Here is a 7,342-nt window from a genome sequence, read left to right on the forward strand (position 1 = left end):
GCATTTCGCTTAGCCAGACTCGATCCATCTCAGGTCCGATCCGGGACGTCACACTTGAACTGAATCCACCTGTTGGCGGAATCCATTGTTGAGCATTTCCAAATCACGAACTGAATTCATCTAGCAGTATGGCAACAAAGGGGTGACGGTGATATCGCAAGTGGGTGAGCTTTGGCGGAACAAATCAACGAGATTTAGATTCCAATTAGGCATAATGAGACGAACACCACACCATAAACATCAGATTTGAAATTTTGGAGTTTGAAGCTTGTTGGAGAGGAAAAGAAAGGGCTAGCAGGACCAGTAAATATGGTAGATCGAAGGTCATGCGAGTGTATATGTGTGTGCGAGAGATATGGGTGGGTGGGTAAGTTGAATTTAGGTATATGAACAATGCGATAATTACTTGGCTTCTAAAGATGCAAATGCAAATGACCAGGCAGGAGAGAGAGAGAGAGAGAGAGAGAGAGAGAGAGAGAGAGAGAGAGAGAGAGGACCCTTCTATATTAAATAATTATATATTTTTTATTTTTTTTAATAAGGCAAAACTTCATAAATGGTCCCTGTAATAGTGAAATGACAGAAATGCCCTTCACTTAACGGCCAAAAGCTAACGGAGTTAGCAAAAAAGGACCATTTGTTAGAAGTTTTGAAACCACATGGACCATCTGTGAAGTTTTTTGAAATTAGGGACTAAACTTGATATTTTCAGAAACCACAGGGACCATTTTTGAAGTTTTGTCAAAGGAAAATGAAAAAAAAAAACAGAAGAAAAACATGAAAATTCAAAGTATGTTGCTATTTACCGCAATTATTCAAATGCTTCCATGTCACATGCAATATTAAAACAAACAATTATTAAAAATGAGTAGTTGTAGTTGGAGGTCTATAAAAAACAAAATGGTAGTATTTGTTTAAGATTTAGCAAAAAATAAAAAATGTTGCAACCTTGCAATTATAGCTCCAAATCCAAAGAATTAATCCGGACTGCAATGAGAGTTACCTTGCATAAAGATGTGTTACTTAAAGTTAGAATGGCTTCCGTTAATTTAAAAACTATTTTCAAATAAGAATATACTTTCAACTATTAATTGTTCATATTAACAACCTTCTTTCATCTGTTGCTGCAAGTGTTTTGTTTTCTCTTCTTTCAACCACACGTACCCCCGCCATCTCACCTAAATACACAACGATCTATAAAATCTAGAGTATGTGTTATCATTGTTCGTAATATTAATATTTTTTTAATGAATATAAATCATACATACATACGATTGTAATATATCGTTTTTAATCAAATTATTCAACAATTTTTCATTTTTATAATACCGTAAATGCATAAAAATACCTCTACAATAGCATCAAAAATAAAAAATGTCCCAACTGTTCAAAGATTTTTTTTATTTTTTAATTAATTAATAGTTGTCACACTCTCTGTTAATATATCTAGGAATCGTGTAAACCAACCTTAACAGGGCATCTGGTTCAAACGTGGAGCAAGGCAGCAGGAAGGTTATTTAAATCATCTGTATCAATCATAAAAAATCACATGAAAAATTATAGATATTTGAAAGAAGAATAGAAGCTTTATATTAATCTGAGCACCATAACATCAATTTGATTAAAAAAAAAGCTAACCACATCAATGTCTTCTTCTTATTACTGCTCCAAATGGAAAAAATGAGAGTAAGACCAAAACCTCTTGTAAAATAACGAGCAGTTTGGTCTGTTTCATCATTTTTCCGATCAACACTCCTAGTAAGGCCAGTTTCATCCAAAATTGTTAAATTCAAATTTTTTTAAGTATAAAAACATTATGCAGGGGCATTTCGATCCAAAACTGTTAAAACCAAAAAAAAAATTAGCTATAAAAATAGTAAGCAGGGGTAGTTTGGTCCAAAACTGTTAAAATAATTTTTTTTAGGTTTAAAAACAATATGCAGGGGCAGTTTGGTCCAAAAAAACTTAAAATTAAATTTTTTAAGTATAGAAACAGTATGTAGGGTCAGTTTGGTCCAAAAATGTTAGAATAAAAAATTTCTAACTATAAAGGCATCATAATTAGAATTTTACCTTATATAATCCATAGCAAAAGATATTTTGTATAAAAAGTTAAAAAAAAACTGTATGGATTCATAAGTGAACCTTTTTATGTTTCAGTTTTTTCCCATACTTAGTCCCTCCTTTTTCCTATGCTTTATCTACCAAATATATAATGTCGTTAGCATTTTAAAGCAAAAAAAATAGATTTTTTATTCAACAAAAGCAAACGAAAGAATGTAAGAAAAAAAAAGGAAAGGGAGAATGTAATTAGCAAGTACAGATGGGTGGAGGATCATTTCCATGGGTTCCTTCTATCATCAAACATGGAGTTTAAAAGAACATGACAAAATTGAATTCTCCCTGTTTGGAAAGTAAACATGGAGTACCAGGAAAGCCGGCATAGAAAGAAGCCATCGTGCATTCAGTTGCTCTTTGGGAGCCTGGCCCGAATACTGATCCAACAACAGTGTCTCTAACTTCAGCTGGATTAATATTTGTTTTTTCTATCAATGCCTGAGAAATTACAACAAAACAATGAAAAAGTTGTACAAGATTTTTCAAATGAACAATAGAACACAAGTTGAAATCATTTACCTTCAAAACTGGGGCAAGTATATCATCAGGATAAGCATGCTTGACCCCACCCCTCTTTCTTTTGCAAAGGGGAGATCGGTAGGCAGTGTATATGATCATTTTTGGCATCTGGTGCTTCTTATGGATGGTTTTGGAGGATATTAAGATAGGCTTATGATTTTCGACCTTAGCTATCACATTCTCTTCAAACAACAATCCCCATAATCCATCTCTAAGAAGTACAAATTCTGAATTTAATCCAACAACTATCTCTTGTGTTGTATACTGATGTCTTGAATAGGTAAAATCTATCTCCAACAACTATGTCTTGAACAGGTAAAATGTTGCCAAATAAAGTGAGTACCTCACATGAACCCAATTTAACCGCATAAAGACCTGACTATCTTTTTTTTACCAAAGGTTCCTCTAAGAATAATCATGTGTCATATAAATATTTTGTTAATATTTCATCATTATAGTCATCATCCATATCCATTGATACTAACAACAATTATCCTTAAAATAATTTACTTTCTTCATGTGATCATAATCCTTTTTCACTTACCTCCATAAAGACACAAAAAAGAATTTTTAAAAAAAAAAAAAACACAATTTATAGACTGGCCTCCTTTAAGTTCTTTTCCAACTATCAAGTCGACACCTTCAACAACCTCTTAAATTTGGATAAAACCTTTAAACCATCAAACCAATTCCTTCTTACCATGCACACTCTTTAACCTTGCTTTTAGTTCCCTATAAATTTTAACCACAAAAAGAAACAAAAATAAAATTAACTTTCATAGATTAAATTATAATTAAAATTATAGTTCCAAAAGTTTAGGAATATGATACTTTAAAAAAGATATAAAAGGGTAAAAATGGAAATGAAAATACCAAGAACCGAAAAGAAAATTATGAACCCAGCTGAGATTTGCACAACTCTTCAATTGCCTAAACGGGTGACATCTAGCAGACCCGCGTTCACACTGCAAGGCGCAAACCGTTAACTTTTTTAGTGTTTTAGAAGGAAAATAAACAAATAAATAACAATTTTCAGCTATATAAGTTTAACAATAATAGAACAACAACAATTCAACATATTTCTCAAGTAATTCTTCAATAACAAAAGAAAGTAAAATGCAATTTTTTTCTAAACAAAATGAAGAACGGGAGGATAAAGGGAATGGCCATGTACATGACAGAATAAATAAAGGTTAATACACAAAGATTCCACATGAGAAATTCCAGGAAAAAACACACTTATGTTGTTGAATTCAGGCTGCAATTTTTTTCTAAACAAAATGAAGAACGGGAGGATAAAGGGAATGGCCATGTACATGACAGAATAAATAAAGGTTAATACACAAAGATTCCATATGAGAAATTCCAGGAAAAAACACACTTATGTTGTTGAATTCAGGCTCAGGTTCAGGGTCAATCATAGCTTCCTTCTATGAGTCTACATTTTCAAAGAAAAAAGTATCAGTTGTAGGACCTGTTACCTTCAAAAATATGAGATCTAGTATATATGAGTGGAAAAAAAATAAAGATGAAAGAATTAGATGTGTATATATGTATGTATGTATATGTAACAAAAATCCCAACTATTTGAAAATTAAATCAGATAAACTCTAACAAATATCTGATTCGCATTTCCAATTAAATTCTATAACAAAACTACCATAATCATTTAACAATTAAAACTAACAAATAACAACTAATACTAAAAAATAGAAATAACAAATAATAATAACGTTTATTTAGTTACTTTATGAATTGATTATAAAATTTCAAGTAAAGATGACAACAAATAAATACATGATCTTTAAGATTCCTTACATCCAAAAATAGAGGAACATATTCATCCCTTTCTATGTTTACGAAATTGTCATTTGTCAAAAATGTGTGCAAGATTGTGTAGAGACCATACATATAAAATGATTTTTCTGTCTAAAATTAAAGTTGGGACCAGCGTATAGCAAGAGTTTTTAACCCGCACACAGTTATTACAAATTTCTTTTACAAAACAATACTACTTTCAAATCTAATTACCAAAACATGGTATTTTTTTTTAAATTGATAACACATAAGGTGAAGGTTAGTGGCTTCAAAGATTAAAATAATACTATAATAACCACTTAATATAAAATGTAGGTAAAGAGTAGGTGACAAAGTTATGATTATCTGTATTGCAACCAGTTGAAGCAAAATCTAAGAAATGATGTTAAAATAATATGTTAAATAATTGTTTCTTAGCATAACAAATCAAGAAAATGATACTTACAATCAGAAATTAATTACTAACCAGAAGAAAGGCACGGATTTTACTGCTAAAGATGAAAAGCGGGCTTCCAATACCCTTCAAGACTATTGGTCCAACAACCAAGTGTTTGATAGTTGTAGTCTATCATAATTATAATCAGACTACCATATAAAATATCACAATTAGTCTTTATTTATATAATCTGCTCAAACTTATTTAAAAGAATAGATTATGAAATACCTGGGTGATAGGCTAATCGGGTTCCAGTTCAGCCATGAATGCGCTCATAAGGGCTGAATTTGAAACCTTGATCTGTTAAAATGTGAAACAAATTGGTTTCATAGTATTCTAACAAAAACATTTAATATTGAAGCATAACATATGTATAGTAATGTTGTAAAATGAATATATTTTCATATAGCTTTGAATAAAGACCCTCCATCTTAAACCGGAAAAGTTTAAGATCCAATGATAACAGTCAAAATTGACATAAATTCTCCAATACATCAGACAAAAAACTCTATAGAAGGATTTGGAGGGTATATTGCTTAGACCAATGATAACAGATTGAGAAAATTGTAGAAATAAAACCCAATAACTAATCCATGTGTATGCAAAATCAAACTACAAATTGATCCCCAAATATCTATAAACAATCCCTAAATCAAGAACAAATAAACAGTTTTAAATAGAGAGAAAAATAAATCCTTGAGCTGCAACATCCATTTTGCAGAGGCACCATCAACACACAACGGGCCTTATTATGTTATTCTCATACAAAACTCATCAAACCTCTTTAAATTCAGCTTGAGTTTTGATTATTTTTTACTGAATCTGACACATTTGCATTGCAAACAATCAATCAGCTGGTACTGTTTAGGGTTTTCCGGCGATGTGTGTGGTGAATTTACCTTTTTACATGATTTTCACAGCAGAATGACCAAGATGGCCTCTTCATCCTGTTGAATTAATTCTTTAGTGGTACCAAGAGTTTGAATTCCAACTCTTCTTGCTACCTCCTTCAACAACTTTTCATCCAGCATGTAACACCCATAAAATTTAAGCCAATTTAAAACTTTTTAAAACATTAAAAACCATTAAGTTATTACACTTTACTTTCAAAATAATTTAAACATCAGAGTATCCCCAGAATCAATCATGAAAATGTAAGGAGGTGCACGATCACGCCTTCGCCTTCCCGCGATCATCAGAATACCTGAAACAATAATCGATAAATGTAAGCTCGAAGGCTTAGTGAGTTACCCCCAAAATACCAACGCCATACATATATAACCATATCATATAAACATATAAGCAAACAACATGCATAATGAGCCATCAGTCTGACTGGACCGAATCCCGGTCCTCAGTCTATCTGGACCGCTCTCCAAGCCCTCGGCACGTCTGGACCGCCCTCCTCGGGGCCTTCAGCCTATCCGGACCGCTCGCTGGGCCTTCGGCCTGACTAGATTTGCCCAGCCCAGGCCTGCAGTCTACCCGGTCTGCCCAGGGTGTCTTGGCCTACTGCACACAACAGGACCTGCCTCAACCCTTTCCCCCAAACCAACAAACATGTGCACATACATATAAACAAGTAAACATGCAGATCTAACAGATCACTAACATGACAACAATCCTATAACCAGGATACCGATCTAATCGATCTCTAGCATGGCAACCATCCTAAACCAGGATGAAATCTAACATAGCAACCATCCTAAACTAGGATGAAATCTAACATCACAATAATATAACAACCATCCTAAATCAGGATGTAATCTAACATAGCAACCATCCTAAACCAGGATCAAAATCATAAAGGGCCGGCCTTGGTGCCGTAGACCCTGTTGATATAGTGAGGAGAACTCACCTGACACTGCTGAAGTCCCGCGGATGAAACTCCAGTTGCTGGTTGACAGCTTCCCGAACTGTCAACATCAAACAATACCCAATTAGTAATTGGGTTCCAAGCCCAAGGCCCAACTCACACTCCAAAAGCCCAATAGCCAAGTGTGGGCCAAAGCCTAACATACGGCCCAATTTTCCAAATTGGGCCCAGACCTCTACATGGTCTTATCTTAAGGCCCATCCATTAATTCTAGTCCAAACTCTCGACATTCCCATGACCCAATATCACATAATCATACAGGCCCAATTATGGCCCATCAATGGCCAAATTTTCCAAATTGGGCCCAAGACTCTCACATGGGCCTTATCCTAAAACCCATATAATTATTTAGTCCATTTGCTTATTCTTGGAAGCCCATTAATAGTCCAATCACCAAAGCCAAATAGGAAGGCCCAACTCAAAGCCCAAGTGAAATTAGAGTTTCACATAAAATGATGATTAGGGTTAAGTGTTCCCAATTAACCCATTAAGGACTTAATCCATTAAGTCCATTATTATCTTAGGTTAATTTACCAATGATTATACTTTAATATTTTAAGTTTAATAATTAATTG

The 7,342-nt window shown here is 33.5% G+C and overlaps 1 long non-coding RNA gene across 2 annotated transcripts; it reads right to left on the reverse strand.

Annotated features, from left to right (window-relative positions):
* Positions 1 to 3,115: 3,115 nt before the first annotated feature.
* LOC145110246 (uncharacterized) lies at positions 3,116 to 4,314 on the reverse strand. Of its 2 annotated transcripts, XR_013709639.1 has the most exons (3): positions 4,019 to 4,314; positions 3,511 to 3,602; positions 3,116 to 3,369 (listed from the first exon to the last, which is right to left on the reverse strand). It is a non-coding gene; the product is annotated as an uncharacterized LOC145110246 (long non-coding RNA). The 2 variants fall into 2 exon arrangements; XR_013709633.1 differs by lacking the exon at positions 4,019 to 4,314 and having other exon boundaries at positions 3,511 to 3,692.
* Between the last annotated feature and the right edge of the window lie 3,028 nt (positions 4,315 to 7,342).

This window comes from Lactuca virosa, chromosome 1 (assembly GCF_052849685.1).
Source record: "Lactuca virosa cultivar CGN04683 chromosome 1, Lactuca_virosa_CGN04683_v6, whole genome shotgun sequence".
NCBI lineage: Eukaryota > Viridiplantae > Streptophyta > Magnoliopsida > Asterales > Asteraceae > Lactuca > Lactuca virosa.